The sequence below is a fragment of the Phymastichus coffea genome, unplaced genomic scaffold (assembly GCF_024137745.1).
Source record: "Phymastichus coffea isolate CEN01 unplaced genomic scaffold, Cenicafe_Pcof_1.1 PCOF00019, whole genome shotgun sequence".
NCBI lineage: Eukaryota > Metazoa > Arthropoda > Insecta > Hymenoptera > Eulophidae > Phymastichus > Phymastichus coffea.
The window spans coordinates 3401120-3413410 of NW_026706830.1; the positions used below are offsets into that span (position 1 = coordinate 3401120).

The 12291-nt window shown below is 31.6% G+C and overlaps 1 protein-coding gene across 1 annotated transcript in view; it reads left to right on the forward strand.

The window, feature by feature from the left end:
* Positions 1 to 12291, forward strand: part of LOC131675344 (disintegrin and metalloproteinase domain-containing protein 11) — a 2271363-nt gene that overhangs the window by 323971 nt on the left and 1935101 nt on the right. The gene's annotated exons all lie outside the window — the stretch shown is intronic.

The following is a 12291-nucleotide window of genomic DNA, read 5'->3' on the forward strand; positions in this document are numbered from 1 at the left end:
AAAAATTGAGAGAACTCCTTGGTGAATTTTAAGACTCTTTTGTTATTATGAATTTTTTTATTGAGTCAATAGTTTTTGAGTAAAAAATTAATCAATTTTATTCCTAGTAGACATTTTTTTCACATTGGTTTCACAAAATTTTAAAAAATTTCAAGTCTAACAATTATTTTTTTTTGCTACCCTCGCTAAAAGTCGATTTTCCTGATCGCGACGCGATATGACTTTAGACGAGAGAGTTAATTTTTGAATTCGTGGAAAATCGGAAAATCGAAATTTCCAAATTCGTTGTAAAAAAATCTAAAAAAATTTGAGAGTATTTCTTGACTAATTTTAAGACATTTTTGTTCTTCGAAATTTTTCACTAAACTTGATAGTTTTGGAGGAAAAAATTCGTCAAGTTTAAAAAAAAATTTTTCTTTCGAACGCCATTTTGTGTTCGCCATTTTAAATTTCGGAAAAAATCCAACGGCATTTGAAAGAAAAGACATCAATAACACTGATAACAGTGTTTCCAATGGTGTGTGCAAAGTTTCTCCATTTCAAAATATACTTTTTTTAGAAAAAAAAACGCGACAAATTTGTGATTTTTCCGGAAAACCGGCCTATAACGTTTCCGGCTTACAATTTAAGTAAATTTTGTCAATGGCATTCGAAAGAGGAGGTCAAAATCTACAAGATGTGATGCTTGATAAATTTTTCATACGATTTTTTCATTAAAAGATATGAGGATGAAAGTTAAGAAAAAATTTATGTTATTTGGGAGGAAAAGGGTTAAAATGGTGTTGATAAGTAAGCCAAAGAAGAGTCAGAGACAGAAAGAGAGAGAGAGAGAGAGAGAGAGAGAGAGAGAGAGAGAGAGAGAGAGAGAGAGAGAGAGAGAGGGAGAGTGAGAGTGAGAGGAGAATGAAAGAGTTGTTCATCGGTTCTATCGAGCAACCGAAAGCGAATGATATTTGTGACAGGGCGAACAGTGATAATCACTGGCCCTGTGTGCGGAACTCTCTTGGCATGGACGCAGGGACCAAGCGTAGCTGTGGCAACATGGCATTTACACTTGGTTTATTGCAGGGACTAGAAGATGTGAGCGCGGCTGGAGGAAGGGGGCTCGAGATGAGGGCGAGAGCAAGAAGAGCAGAGAGAGAGAGAGAGAAAGCGACTAATGGGCGAAGAGGGGGTTGATCGGCGGATTCTTCAGCGAGAGAATTCGCGAGAATCCGGAGAGAAGTCAGAGAGAATGACAAGAAAGAAGCCACAGGGAGAGTCCAGAGAAAAGCCAGAGAGAATGTCAAGAAAGAAGCCAGAGAGAGAGAGAGCCCGAAGAAAGGGTAGAGAGATGCTGGAGAATATTTATTTATCCGAGCTACTCAAGATACTCTCTGGAGGCAGTACCGAGAAACACTAGGACACGAGTTCAGCATACTTTCATCTCTGCCGAGGCAAAGGCAGCCAAGAAGTTCTGGCAGGATACCCCTCAACTAAATCCTTGAGGCTGAACAGCGGGGCCGGTGAGTAGTATAGCAATGTATGTTCCAGCACACCTGCGGGGAGTCTGTAAACCTTTGACCCCACCGGGCTTAACCCTTTGCCCCCCCTGGCTTAACCCTTTCATGTTAATAATAATTATTATTGTTAACAATTATTAATAACAATATTCGTGGGGATCCCTTGGTTTAACCCTTTGATTCCCTGGCCTCTATCCCTTCCATGTTAATTATTATTATTAATGTTAATAATTGTTTATAATTTTTGAGGAAGGTTTCTAGGGCTCCTAGTCCCTAAGGCTCCTAGACCCTAGGGACCCTATATCTAGTGCTTTCAGTATAATTACATTTAAATGTTTTTTTTTTTAAGTTATAAATATATATTATTAACAATTTACTTGCTACATTGAGAATGAAACGAATAGAAAATAGCGACGATTTTTTGAAAAAAATGAAGAGACAGACAGGAGAATCGAACCGAAGTCTTCTGGGTTGGCAGGCTAGCGTTCTACCACTAGAGCCAATGCCACATGTACCTTAGAGGATACATATTGTGTATATTAGCTACACACGCATACATTTGGTATAGGGCCTGAGCGTGCGGAGGAGGAGGGGAGCGCATGCTATCTATAGTTCTGGCCTGATAGGGATGCGCTACTATAGTAGTGAACGTATGCTCTCTCTTTCTTTCTCTCTCTCTCTCCTACGCTCTGACTCAGCGTGGACCACAGTGCGTGGAGGAGGAGGGGAGCGCATGCTGTCTATAGTTCTGGCCTGATGGGGATGCGCTACTATAATAGTAGTAAACGTGCGCTCTCTCTCTCTCTTTCTCTCTCTCTCTCTCTCTCTCTCTCTCTCTCTCTCTCTCTCTCTCTCTCTCCTACGCTCTAGCTAAACGTGGACCACGGTGCGCGGATGTGAGCGTATGCTGTCTATAGTCAATACGTGCTCTCTCCACGAAGGGAACTGTTTTCGTGAGAATGCTAGAGACTACGAATGCAGTCGCTCGACTGACACCTCCTTGAGATGTTCCTCCTAAACATCTCTGCTAGGAGAGAACCTTATTCCCATCCGTTCACCCTTTCTTACAATCGTTATGATTATTTTACTATTTAAATAAGTACACATTTATTATTTATTTAATATTTATTATTTTTAATTATACATTGAATAGAGTACACTTTGTCTATAATCTTTATGTTCAGTGTCTGACATAGCTATTTTTAAATATTCAGTTGAATTTTTATATGAATTATAGTCATCTGTAAATCTTTCGACTGTATCGATCCCTTTTGAATTTGCTTGTTTTTGTCTTTCCATCATCCAATCGTGTATCTTTTGTTTATTTACTGCAGCACATACTATATTCTCGCGATTTTGACTATGATATATGCATGATGGTTTAAATTAAAGACTTAAATCTTCCAATCGCGGACATCTCATTTCAGTTGCGATATCTAAAATATTTCTGTAATTAAAAAAAAAACTAATTAAAGTCGAATTTAGAATTTTGTACTATTGTATATTATTTGAACCTACTATTCAGGAATAATTTTTTTTGAGCCATTGCTTCTTTTATAATCCTTTCACATAAATATTTCTACAATTATGTAAATGACTGCGTATAGTACAATTTAAAAAATTATATGGTAAAATACCATTTCTCCATAATATACCTATAAAATTGATTATATTAAATATTTCAAATAAAATCAATGTTAATTAACGATAATAAAAATAAATACCATGATGATGTAATTCCAACCACTTATTAACACTTTGATATTCAATAGACAGTTTGAGCTAATAATATGGAGGTTTAAAAAGTAGTACTGTAGGTGAAGTATTAGAACATACTGGTAAATAGGCAAACTCCTTACAAATAAAAGTATTATTAGGACTCTGAAAGCCTTGAATATCTAAAATATAGTCCATCTTAGAGTATAAATCCCATTATTCTCTATAATATGTGAGCTGAATCGTATCTCAAAGCAATAATGACTATATTTTTATTCTGATTGTAGGCAGCGCCCTCAGTTTGCTGGCAGCGCCCTCAGTTTGCTGACAGCGCCCTCACTTAACCTTTAAAAGCCGCTTTGGCCTAGCAGAAGAGCGCAGTCTCTCGAGACAGCCTGCGAGCTAAGCTTGCCTTACCTTACGCCATTTGCAAGTAGTTCCTCAGTAGTTAGTTGAATCCTTATTGATTTGTTAAACAAATCAATATTCATTACCAACTGAGAACAAGTTCAATTTAGAGCTGTTCACTACCTTTTCCATCCTTTCATCATAATAATCCTTTATACAACTATAGACAAGTGACTGTACAAGACAATAAAAACTAGATAACTAACAACATGACTTCTATTGCCTATTTTGAAGAAACAATTAAAAATTTATGGAAAGCTTATAACCATTCGAACGATTTAGATATAGACGATTGTATTAGATGGAGAAATCTAACAGTTAATGCTATAATTTCAATTAATGAAATTATGAAACGATCTGATTTAAGTAGAGCAATTCGACAAAAGTGTCAAACTTGTGCTTGTCATTTGAATTCTATTGAAGTCAATTTAAGTAAAACTATAAAAGTTGGTGGAAGTATACAACCATTAACAGCTATTCAGGATGAAATTCTAGGAGATGGAGTTGTTTGGAGACCAATTCATTCAGCCTTTGAAAATCGAATTAGTACAGTCTGTATAGTTAATCAACATCATTTAGATATAAAAACATTTCTAGTTGCCGCAAATCAACTATTACAAATTAAAATACCTCAATTTCTTGCTATCCATAATAACTTAAAAATAAATACAGAAATGGCATCACAATTTATCATAAAGAAAAATCAAGAAGAAGATATTCAAATCAAGTAATTCAATACAGAAAATGTTTGCATTTATAAGACTATTGATCTTGATAGATGGTTTCAAAATAACGTTAAAGATATTATACTTAAACAAATCGAAGAATTTCAAGAAAGAGACTCAGGCTGGTCGTTAAAAACTATTGTCGGTCTCACTATTAATATAAATAAGTATAATCCATTTAAACCATGCTCGTATAATACCATTACCGTCAAGCATAGATAATAAAAGAGCCTGTGTTAATGTTAAAAATGAAGACAATGAATGTTTTAAATGGGCTATACTTTCATGCCTTCATCCAGTTGCAAGAAATCCAAACAGAGTAATTAAGTACAAGCCCTATGAGAATGAACTGAATTTTGATGGTATAAGCTTCCCTGTAAAAATAAAAAGTATACCTAAATTTGAAAAGTTAAATAATATAAGTGTAAATTTATATATACTAAAAAAATATGGATCGAAATATGAAGTCTCACCGTGCTATATAACGAAATTAAAACAAACTAAACATGTGAACTTACTCTTAATACAAAACGAATATATTGATGAAAATGATACTAATAGACCACGAATATCAATAGATGATGAAATATTCAAATTAGAAACTCACTACGTATGGATTAAAACTTTATCTGCTCTCCTTCGTAGACAAGTTACTCAACATACTGAAAAAATTTATTTTTGCGAACGTTGCCTTCATTATTTTACTAACGAGAAAAATTTTGAAATCTCATGAAGTTGACTGTTCCAAAATAAATAAGTGTCTGATTAATTTACCTGACGATGCTACTTTAGAATTTAAAAATTTTAAGCATAAAGAGGAAGTTCCATTTATTATATACGCTGATTTTGAATGTCTGTTAAAACCTATAGAAGATCCGAATAGAAATCTCAATGTTAAGAGACATAGTTTCCAAGAACATGAAGCCTATAGCATTGGATTATATGTAAAATGCCGTTATGATGATAATAAGTCGATATATAAGTCATATAGAAAAAAATTAAATGAAGGCGAATCACCAGCATTATGGTTTATAAAGCAATTGAAGTCCCTTGTGATTGAGTTAGAAAAGATATATAATAATGCAATAAAAATGGATTTATCATTTATTAATGAACAGATATTTAAAACGGCAAGAAAATGTCATATTTGCAACCAATATTTTCAAGATAACCAATCATTGTCATTTAACAGGAAAATTTAGAGGTGCAGCTCACAATCATTGCAATTTGAATTATAAAAATGCTGCTTTCATACCAGTCGTATATCATAACTTTACAGGCTAATACTCACATTTTATTATAACAGAAATTGCTACTAACTCAGAATTTGAAGGAAAGATCTCTGTTCTCGCTGAAAACAAGGAGCGATACATATCCTTCACAAAAGAAGTTGCAAACAGTCGAATTAGCTTTCGTTTCATTGATTCCTTTCGATTTATGCCAACATCTCTAGATAAATTAGCATATTATTTACCTCAGCTAGATATTGTACAGAGAGAATTTCAGAAAGATAATTACACTTTAGAACAGATTAATTTACTCGAAAGAAAAGGAGTTTTCCCATATGAATACATACAAAACTTAAATAGACTAACTAGGACAGCGTTACCATCTATTGAAAAATTTCATAGTTAATTGACAGATAGTGATATTCCTACTGAAGAATATAAGCATGCTCAAAACGAATGGAATATTTTCGGTAGTATTTGGAAGAAAATAGATTTATGAATGTATTCTGATCTCTATCTGAAAACTGATGTACTTTTACTAGCTGATATTTTTGAGAATTTTCGATCAACCTGTAAGAATGCATATGATCTCGATCCTGCTCATTATTACACTACTCCTGGATTAACATGGGACGCGATGTTAAAATATACAAATATGAAGCTTGAACTATTAATAGATATAGATATGGTTTTATTCATTCAAAAAGGGATTCGTGGAGGTATTAGTCAATGCTGCAATAGATTTTCAAAAGCAAACAATAAATATATGGGTGAAGAATTCAATAAGGATGAGCCAAACAAATTTTTAATGTATTATGACGTAAACAACCTTTATGGTTGGGCTATGACTCAACCACTACCATTTGAGGGCTTCAAATGGATTTCAAATGTGGATATGTCAAATTTTTTCAATATCTCTGATGATAGCGACGTAGGCTATATTTTAGAAGTAGATCTAGAGTATCCACAAGAGCTGCATGATGAACATAAAGACCTACCTCTTTGTCCTGAACATACTAAACCACCCGGATCAAAACAGAAAAAACTTTTGACAACGCTATATGATAAAGAACGATACGTTATTCATTATAGAGCGTTAAAACAAGCTCTCAAATATGGACTAAAAATCAAAAAGATATATAGAGCGCTGGAATTCAAACAAAAACAGTGGCTGAAACCATATGTTGATTTAAATACTGAAAAAAGAAAGCAAGCTAAAAATGAGTTTGAAAAATTATTTTACAAGCTCATGATTAATGCAGTATATGGAAAAACGATGAAAGACGAAAGAAAAAGAAAAGATATCAAACTGATCAATCAAAGGGATGGTAGATATGGCGCTGAAGCTCGAATTGCCCAATCGAATTTCCATAGTAGTTCCACCTTTCATGAAAATTTAGCTGCTATTCAATTATCCTGGACAACTATCAGTAATAGAAAACGTATATACTCGTACATCGGTCTATATGAATTAGATCTTTCAAAAACATTAGTCTATGACTTTCATTATGGTTACATGAAGCGACGAATTGGTGAAAAATGTAAATTACTGTGATGTTCGTATCACTTATAAATAAAAATAATTCGAACTCTTGTAATGTAGCTAATGAGTAAGAATTTGTTTCCGATGATTTTACTCTAATTTCAAGATAATAAATAAATGAAACAAATATAATCATTAAGTAAATCAAATATATATAAGTAATTGCAAAATATCGAGGAAAGTCAGACAATGCCCTAGTTTCTTATGGTACGAGTTGTCCCATAAGCAGAGCTAAAGTCTTTCTTGGATAGGATATAATTCGGCCCAAGTTTCTTATAGTGCGAGATGTTCTATAAGTCGAGCTGAAATTATAGGGAAAGGTTAGTCTTGCTTAGTAAATCACAATGAGAGAAAGAACTTAGGTGTTAATCCAAGTTTATTCAAACTCATGCGCTCACTTTGCAAGGCTAGAAGTGAATGCTCTAGCCTGTGCAAAGGTGGGCCTATTTATACACAGATTTTCCCGCTTATTATTGCAGGAGAGATTTCATCGAAAATTCGAGAGACATTCGCGAATTTTGAGAAATGGTTTTTCTTAATTTACAAGTAAATAGCCATTAATATTAAGTTTTTAACACGTGTAAATTTTACAGAATTAGTTATTTGTTGATTTTATACAATATACCATTATCGCCAATAGTGTCGTCAAAAGTTATTAACTAATAAAGTTAATTAACGTGATATTACATTATTTACAATAGAAAATTGTTAAAATTTCATATAACCTTAAAGTTGATTAATTTTGGAAGTATTTTCCAAAATTAATTATTTAAATTAATTAATAACATTTGAATTATAACTAATTTTTCATATTTGTAACGGTTTTCTTCTAATCTTAATATGCGATTATTAGATTAATTATCTAAGATTTCTAAATCATAAAATTGTCATTATCAAGTATTAACTTAATATTTTCGTTATATATATAGCTTATTGTTTAAATAAATTATTATTTGTTTATTTATTAATAACAGTTGTTATTTAGCTGTTATTAATGAAACCAATTCTTACTCATGTTCTATGCTTATTCATTTTACATATAAATTATTTATATTTTTCTAATATTTCATATGTTAATAAATAAATTAACTTTACATATTGATATTCATCATAAATTTATAATTAAATGAGATATTGTGAATCTGTATGTTAAAATCTATATAGTTGATACTTTGTTATATTCAAATTATCTATGATTAACATATTTTTCTCAATATTATGGTTCAGTATATCTATGTCTATTATTTGTGACGTCACGCTATTTGTTTTGACTAAACTCTTATTTGTATACAGTCGCGTAAACAGTGAGGTAGCGCCGCTTAATGTATTGTTTTGACTAACAGATAAATACGTTAGACTAGTAGCAGTCATTTAATAAACAGCTCATAAATAGGACCGTTACATAGCCCCCTCTTGAGACTGAATGATTTTTGATAAGAAGTCTCATGAATGAGTTCCTTATGAGCTTTTTATTGATATTTTCGTTTGTTTTTTATATATTTTTTCTTTATTAATATAATCATACAAAGTTTTCAAGGTGTTTGAGGTCGTTCTGGTTTATTATTTTTCATTTGATTTCTTATTTCCTCAATTTTTTCTTTGGTCTTTGTGATTCTTGCCGCCAGTTTCTTGATTTTCTTCTGGATCCTGCGCTTTTGCTTTCTTGATGTTGTAGGTAAAGCTGCAGAGGGCACAGGAGCAGATGGACGTGGTACGTTTGAAGGCAAGAAAGATATCGTGGTTTCTTTTTGCGTTTTTGCCTTTGCCATCCAAGTAGGCTTGGATGGTGTCTGTGTGCTTTTGCACAAGGACCAAGGCACCATATTCATTGATGGTACAAAAATTTTAGCTGATGGGAATGGGATGTAGTGTCTTAGATCAGACGTATTAGTCTGAGTACTTTGACTCTTTCCCACCATCTTTCGAAGTTGATAGTGTACTCTCTCCAGTGTTTACATATATCAGATCAATATGCAAATTTGATTGGAGAGAGAATATATCCCCTAGTGGCTAAATTTGGTACGGCTTTAGTAGAGAAGTATGAAATACACCTCTATCTTTACCATTTTTATATTTCAATAAGTATGTATCTAAACCGATTATGGATTTAATTATATACGGGCCTTCGTATAATTTTAAGAATTTTTTAATAATTTCTTCTTCTTTATTACTTATATTTTGTGTATAACCATCATTTTGTTGTAATGACTCCATATTCTTGAAGTATTTTATTAAATTACGTGAAGGTTCTTTCATCAACATAGCAATTTCAATTTGATCTGTATAATTATTACTGCAGTCTGTGATATATCTAGATAGAAAATCGGCGGTTTTATTCTTATTTCCTTGTAGATACTCATACGTAATGTTGTAGTCTTGAAGAAACAAGCACCACCTCACTAATCTCGCATTTGTAAACTTACAAGTTGTTAAAAATTTCAATGCTTCGTGATCAGTACGAATAATTATTTGTTTCGCACCTCTTAGATACGTTTCTAATTTTAAACATGACCAAGCTACAGCTAATAATTCTTTTTCAGTAGTAAAATAATTTAATTCTGCTCCTTTTAGAGTTCTAGATATAAATGTTATAACTTCTTCATCACCTTCATTATTTAATTGTGACAAAGCAGCGGCTATAGTATGATAACTGGCATCAGTAGTTAATATATAAGGTTTATTAGGATCAGGAAATTTTAAAGTGATTGTTTCAATAAATATTTTTTTCACATTATTAAAAGCTGTTTCATGCTCAGGTAACCATTGATAGCCTTTACTTTGTTGCAATAAATTCATTAAAGGTCTACATATTTCAGCATAATTTTTTGCAAATTTTGTATAGAAATTAACAAAACCAAGAAAGCTTTGCAAGCTTTTCAAATTTTTTGGAGCTTTATAATTTTGAATTATTTCTAATTTGCTTTTTTGAGCTTTTATACCTTGTGGAGTTATAATATGTCCCAAAAATTCAATTTCTTCTTGAACTAATTTAGACTTTGAAAATTTCAATGTATAATTATCTCTTCGACAACATGTAAATAATGTTCTTAAATGATAAATATGTTCATTGAAGGTTTTAGAAATACATAGTATATCATCCACAAATGGTATAATAAATTGTTTTAAATCGCCAATTGACAAATTTAAAGCTCTCACTAAAGCTGCTGTACTAGTACATGTACCGAAAGGAACTACATTAAATTCGTAGGTATTGCCCTCGATAATAAATGCTGTATATTTTTTACTTTCTTCTTCGAGAGGAATTTGCCAAAAACTACTTGTTAAATCAAAACTAGAAATAAACTTTATTCCAAAACAGTGTTGAAAGATATCATCTATGTGTAGTGGGGCTTCATAATCTTTAACTAATTTTTTATTCAATTTTCAAGCATCTAAACAAAATCGCACTGATCCGTCTTTTTTAATGCTTATAACAATTGGATTAATATAATTACTAATTGATCGACGAATAACGCCATCTCTTAGCATTTCTTTGATTGCAATTCGAACATTTTCTCGATAATTTAACGGTATAGGATACTGTTTTGAGAAATATGGCTCTTTATCTTTTAAAATCAATTTATGAGTATATACTTTCAATAAACCTAATTTTTTACGAAATACATCTTTAAACTCGTACACAAGCGAAGCTATCTCATTTTTTTGAGCATCGGTAAGGTTAGAGCTTTCATCAACTTTCTCATTAATTTCCCCTCGAGTTAGATTATCAGAATCATCATTTGTGATGCCTGCATCTATTTCATTACGAGTTAGATCAATGAGTGATGGTATGTCATTCCCAAAATCCGAGACAGTATCATACTGAATAGTTAAGCTTTGATATGTACTTTCATCTATAAATGCATCGTTATATATTTCATGTTTTCCAAAGTATTATTAATTTCAAAATATATTTGCACTTTAAATGTGTCAAGTTTGAACTTTATATTTTTCATAGTATCATAACCGATAATACAATCTTTTATTAATCTAGGAATAATTATGAAGATAATATCAATGTATTGACTACCCCATTTTACATTCAAATAAATTTGTTTTTTCAATCTCACCGATTTTTGGCCTGTAGCTACCTTAATAACATGTCCACTAATCGGCAAAGTAGGTTTATCCTTAAAATTACTTAAGTTTTGATTGTAAAATTCTTCTGAAATAGCAGAAACTTCACTACCCGAATCAAGTAGAGCTTTTACTGGAATTTTTTCTAATAAAAGAAATATTTCAGGACAAATTCTGCCTCCATTGCTATTATCATTATTTGATAATTCACCGTTAATTTCATGTCTAGGATCTTCAAAAATAGTTAATAATTCTTTTGATAATAAATCGTTACTTGATTTTATTGTTGCAACTCGTTGCAAGCTTTTGCATTCATCCGATTTCCAAGAAGCAACATTTACTCGTTTCCCGAAGAAGTACTAGGTACATCTTGTAAAATCGGTTTTGCAATATTCTTATTTTTATTTGCTTTATTATTTTTATTATTCGACTTACTATTTTCAATTGTTATGCTATTAATTTGTTGTTCTCCGCCGCTATCTTTTTGAGCATGACGTGAACTAATATAATCATCATTATCCAAAGAAGATAAAACTTTAATAAATTCTGAAATCTTTTTTATATGTCTAGCTTGAACTAATAAACGCACATCTCTATCAAAATGTCGAGATAATTTATCTATTAATTCTTCTTCATCTAGATTTTCATTTATATCAAAAGCTAAATTAATCTTACGTATAGCATAATTATAACGTGATAATTTTCCACCAAAATATTTTCCAAATTCTATTTCGCGAGTAATATTTCTACGTATTTCAGCATTCCAAAATTTCTCTTTAAATAACATTTCAAAATCTTCAAAATTTCTAATTTCCCGCTGTACTAAATCATACCAAGAAGAATTTACTCCCGTCATAGATTGAGATAACAAACATAACAATTGAGCAGTATTATAATTACTTGCTTGCAAATAACGTTTGAGATCATTTAAATATTTTACTGGTCGATATTTATAACTATCGTCAAAAACTGGACACGTTAAAGCAAGTTGCTTAATAGTTTCAATAATAGTTTCATTAACAATTGACCTATTTTGTTCATTATTCTTAATTTTATCAATATTTTCACGAAGTACTGAAAATGTTTCATTC